The sequence below is a fragment of the Giraffa tippelskirchi genome, chromosome 8 (genome assembly GCF_054371585.1).
Source record: "Giraffa tippelskirchi isolate mGirTip1 chromosome 8, T2T-mGirTip1v1.2.pri, whole genome shotgun sequence".
NCBI classification, from domain to species: Eukaryota; Metazoa; Chordata; class Mammalia; order Artiodactyla; family Giraffidae; genus Giraffa; species Giraffa tippelskirchi.
Window position 1 is genome coordinate 133,725,930 of NC_137282.1, and position 5,443 is coordinate 133,731,372.

The 5,443-nt window shown below is 48.1% G+C and overlaps 1 pseudogene across 1 annotated transcript; it reads right to left on the reverse strand.

Annotated features, from left to right (window-relative positions):
- Positions 1 to 957: 957 nt before the first annotated feature.
- Positions 958 to 1,276, reverse strand: LOC145516335 (cytochrome c oxidase subunit 7C, mitochondrial pseudogene; annotated as a pseudogene). The gene has a single exon (XR_014061307.1). The product of XR_014061307.1 is annotated as a cytochrome c oxidase subunit 7C, mitochondrial pseudogene (transcript).
- Positions 1,277 to 5,443: the final 4,167 nt, after the last annotated feature.

Below are 5,443 nucleotides of genomic sequence, written 5' to 3' on the forward strand. Positions count from 1 at the left end.
GCTGGGCTCTGGGGTCTAAAGAAAAGACCCTGATGCTGGGAAAGATTGAAGGCAGGAAGAGAAGGGGACGACAGAGGATGAGATGGTTGGGTGGTATCACCAACTCAATGGATGTGAGTTTGAGCAAGTTCCGGGAGCTGGTGATGGATAGGGAAGCCTGGCATGCTGCAATTCATGGGGTTGCAAAGAGTCGGACATGACTGAGCAGCTGAACTGAACTTAACATCTAAAGAAGTAGGGAATGAGAGTTCTTAACCTTTTGGGGAGCGAAAATCTTCTTGATGAATGATAAGCAGTATATATCCCCTCTCCCAGAAAACTGCTGACGTCACCAACCTGGGTTAAAAATTCCTTAATGCTATCAGCCTTGCCAGGGAGGCAGACATGAAACTGGGAACACAGTGTGATAAATGCTAAGTGGGTCTGATTTCTAGCTTACTAAGTAAGTCTCTTACTTCTTTGAATCCTGGTTTCTTCACCTTTAAAAAGGGGATAATTATATCATCTCTAAGTGTCACTGTGAAGAATAAATGAAATGAATGCTAGAAGGGGCCTAGCAGTGCCTATGTATAATAGGTGCTCAAGTATGTGAATTCTCTTTCCCTTCCCTACTTTTTCTTGAGAGATACAAACTCCTTTGACAGCTCTAAGCAGGGAGAGCAAACATGCTAGCAGAGTTCTGGAGGAAGGGTCATGTTTGAATGGGTTTTAAAGGATGACTAGGAGTTTATGATAGTGTTTCTCTTTCTCTCCCTCTTTCTCTCTCCCTTTCTTTGTTCTTTTAATGCAAAAATTTGGGGTCTTTATTACCAGGGGCCAGACATGGTGCTAGAAATCCTGTTTCTCAATAATGTTAATACTTGTCTGATACTTTCTTTGTGCCCTGAACTGTTCTAGGCATCTTGCATTTATCAGTTCACTCAAGGGTTATCTCATAACACTAGGAGATGGGTACTATTTTTTTTTTTTAAGGATTTATGCCATAAGTTTATTTACAAACATATCTAGGATGCTGAGATAAGGATTTGATCCTTTTAAGAGACTGCACCTCTTAATATGCTCCTCTTCCTATCTGTCTCATGGATTACTTTTTAAGCAGTTGGTGTCTTACTATAAAGAAAGGTGCAGCAAATCCAGACCCAAAGAACAAAGTCATCATAGCTAGTAACCTCCACTTGTTTTCCACTGAAAATGGTATATTCTTCCCTGGACCCTCCTTATAGTGGCTCCGATGAACCACAGAGGTTGTGAACCTCCGGATGCTCTGTCCCAACATAGCGCTGTTGGAAACTCTACAAAGGATCCAGAGACTGAAGGCGGCAGAAATGGCGGCTGCAAACTGCGCGATCCTTACCTCACGACCTTGTTCCCCTAACTGCCGAGATGTGTACCATTATCACTCCATTTTACAGAAGAGAAAACTGAGACACAGGTAAAGCAGTGTCACCCAGCTAATAAGTAGCAGAACTGGGATCTAAGCCTACTTGGTCTGGCTCCAGAGTCCTTACTCTAAACCACTACTCTACACTGCTTTACGAGGGTGGCTGTGTTTTCTCTCTCAGATTTAAACTTCTAACTCCCTCTCATCTTCTTGCGGATGACTTCTGTTGGAACAAAGAATCCAGGAGGAAAAACGAAAGTCCTAGAGGAAATCTACTGCCTTTCCTAAAAATATAAGTTTCAAATTTAACCAGGAAGGAGAAGGAGGGCTCTAGCAAAATAACTTTAAGGAGTGGTAGTAGGAACATCAGCCTGGAGCCAGAAGAGATAGTTTGGGTTTTGTTTTTGCCGTTTATTAACCAGTCTCCACAGGCCTCCATTTCCTCATCTGTGAAATGGGCATGTCAAGTCCACAGACTGGAGCAGAGTCTGTAAAAGCCCTTTGAGGCAGCTGCCCTGTGTGCCTCCCATGGCCTCACCAAGGGCCAGTCCTGTTCCAGGGCTTGATTTCTGCCTGCTCCACGGGTTGTAAGTCCCTCCTGGGCAGGGCTGGGTCTGTGCTCTCCACCAGCTCTCTGTACCATCTCTGGCACATTGCTGCTACTGCTGCTAAGCCACTTCAGTTGTGTCCGACTCTGTGCGACCCCATAGATGGCAGCCCACCAGGCTCTGCCGTCCCTGGGATTCTCCAGGCAAGAACACTGGAGTGGGTTGCCATTTCCTTCTCCAATGCATGAAAGTGAAAGGTGAAAGTGAAGTTGCTCAGTCATGTCCGACTCTTCGCAACCCCATGGACTGCAGCCTACCAGGCTCCTCTGTCTATGGGATTTTCCAGGCATGAGTACTGGAGTGGGGTGCCATTGCCTTCTCCACTCTGGCACATTGGCACTCTATAAACGCTTGCTCGATGAAGAAGCCAAGAGGCACATCCAAAGTGTCAGACCTTACTTACACCAAAAGACCTCCTTCCTTTTCACAGACAGGAGGCCTGATCTGTTGCTGTCCAGGGAGTTCCAGGAGAGAAGCCAGGGTTACTGGAGGCACGCCTTTCCCAGGGTCCAGGAGAAACCCCTCCCGCTAAGCCATGCTGTCCTCAGCCCAGCACTGTCAACTTCCATTCCCCCAGTCTTGAGATGCCTAGCAATGCCCAAGCACACCCGAACCAGATAGCGCTCCGCAGCCCCCAGGGACAGACAGGTGGTCTGAGAAGGGCCAGGTCACCTTAATTCCACACAAAGAACCTGCCACAGTTCTCCTGTTAATACACTGGCCTTCTCCACATGGTCCCCCCAGAGACCTGCCAGGAGGGCAGAAACAGCTGTGGCCAGCACCAAGGTCTGGAAACCAACCCCTGTCAGAATTTTATTTTGTAACTTGCATCCTATATATCAAGCCATAAGTTCACTGGCTATTTAAGAAATCTATGGGACTTCGCTGGTGGTCCAGTAGTTAAGAATCCACCTGCCAATGCTGGGGACATGGGTTTGATCCCTGCTCTGGGAGGATTCCACATGCTGCAGGGCAACTAAGTCCATGAGCTGCAGCTATGAAGTCCGTGCACCCTAGAACCTGTGCTCTGCAACAAGAAAAGCCACTGCAATGAGAAGCCTGCACACTGCAACTAGAGAGTAGCCCTGCTCACCACAACTAGGGAAGGCCTGTGCACAGCAACAAAGACCCAGTGCAGTCTAAAGAAATAAATAAATGATTTTAAAATATTCTCAAAAAAGAAAAAAAGAGATCTGTGGTGAATCCCTTTGTAAAAGTAGAGAGAAAATTCCTTGAGGGAATCCTTTGTATAAATCTATGTTTGCTGAAAAGGGAGCAGAAGCTTGTACTTGGCTCCCCACTGTCAGACCAGGAGACCGATGTCCCGAGGGTCCAAGTGCTTTGCCCAGGATCTAGGAGTAGAATCTGAGCAGAGAGCAGGCCTGTCTTGCTAGGGAGGACTAGGGGAGGAGATGGACTCTAGGCCGTGGCAGGCAAGAGCAAGGGCCTGTCCTGCCACGTGGGGTGCCGGCGAGGGTGAACAGGGCAGCCCGAACCGGTGAACTCCACGCACGTGGACAAGACAGCACAGCCCTGTGCATCCGTGCTGAGTCCAAAGCAGTGCTTCCAGAGTGGGGCCCAGCCGGTCATTGCTGGATGACCATTCAGAAAAACTAGAACGGATTCCATTCCTCTCCTCAGCAAGGGAATAAGCCAGGTATGCAAAACCCTATGGTTCCACAGACTTTTCTCGGTCACCCTCTGTGTGCTTAGGGCTCTAGGCTGCTGAGGGAGGGGTGCAGCATGCCAATGGGAATAGAGAGTGGGATAAACAGGAACTACAGTCAGTCCTCAGCCTGAGGGCCCCCTAATCTGCAGGAAGAGGCTGCCACAGCCCGAGCCCACAAGGAGAATTTGAGGAGAGCAAGCACAGAGGTGGGGACAACACAGAAAACCTGCAACTCTAGATTGTACGTACTTTTTTTTTTTTTTTAAATCATTTACTTATCTGTTTGGCAGTGCCATGTCTTAGCTGCAGAATGCAGGATCTTTCATTGTGGCAGGCAAACTCTTAACTGCGGCATGCAGAATCTAATTCCCTGACACGGGATCGAACCCAGGCCCAAACATTGGGAGTGCAGAGTCTTAGCTACTGGACCACCAGGGAAGTCGTAGCTTGTTCTTTCTTTAATTCATCTGTTCAACAGCTATTAAGCACCTACTATGTGCCAGACATCATTCTAGGCTCTGGGGATATGGCAATGAACAAAACAGATTAAAAACCCCTCCTCCCTGGAGCTCACATTCTGGTGGGTGAAGATAGCAGAAGAAAAAAAAGATAAACGTGGGTATACACATCAATAGGGGGCTTCCCAGGTGGCACTAGTGGTAAAGAACCTGCCTACCAATGCAGGTAGGTGCCAGAGACAAGGGTTCAATCCCTGGGTTGGGAAGATCCCCCAGAGTAGGGCATGGCAACCCACTCCAGTATTCTTGCCTGGAGAATCCCATGGACAGAGGAGTCTGGCCAGTGGGCTACAGTCCAGGGGGTTGCACAGAGTCAGACACGACTGAAGCAACTTTGTACGTGTGCTTGCATACACATCAATAGCCATAATTGCTCCAAAGAAACATAAAGCAGGGTAAAGGGGGTGGAGAGTGGGATGGGAGCCTATTTTATGTAGGAAGGGCAGGTTAAGTTTTCTCTGAAAAGGGGACATTTGAGCAGAGACCTGAGGGAGAGAATTGTATGGATATATGGGGAAGAGCATTTTAGGCATTAGAAGCAGTAAGTGCAAAGGCCCTGAGGCAGGCGGATGCTTATTCTAAAGGAATAATAAAGGCAGGGAGGCTGGAGTAGAGGGAGAGGGCAACTGGAGGGACTGAGGTCAGGGAGGTAGCAGGAAGGCAGTTCACGAGGGACCTTGTTGGTCATAGTACAGTCGTGAGTGAGGTGAGCAGAGGAAGGACATGGTCTGAGCTAAGTATAACAGGCTCACTCTGGCTGACGTGTGGAGAACTGACTATAAGGGACAAGGGAGGGTAGAAGCAGACCAGGTGGGAGATGATGGTGGCTCGAATAGGGTGTAGCAGTGACCACGTGAGTAGTGGACAGAAAGTGGTTAGATTCCCTGCTCTGCTACTTTCTAGCTTGTGCACCTGGACAGATTACTTAACCTCTCTGAGCCTCTATTTTCTATCTGGAAAACAAGTTTGATAATAATACTCAGCTATTCACTTGTTACTCACCTACACAAGACATGGTATAGTGCCTGGCACGTATTTGATACTCACTCAATGCCAGCTCTTCAGTTCAGTTCAGTTGCTCAGTCATGTCTGACTCTTTGTGACCCCATGGACTGCAGCAGGCCAGGCTTCCCTGTCCATCACCAACTCCTGGAGCTTGCTCAAACTCATGTCCATCAAGTCGGTGATGCCATCCAACCATCTTATCCTCTGTCTTTCCCTTTCTCTCCTGCCTTCAATCTTCCCCAGCATCAGGGTCTTTTCCAAT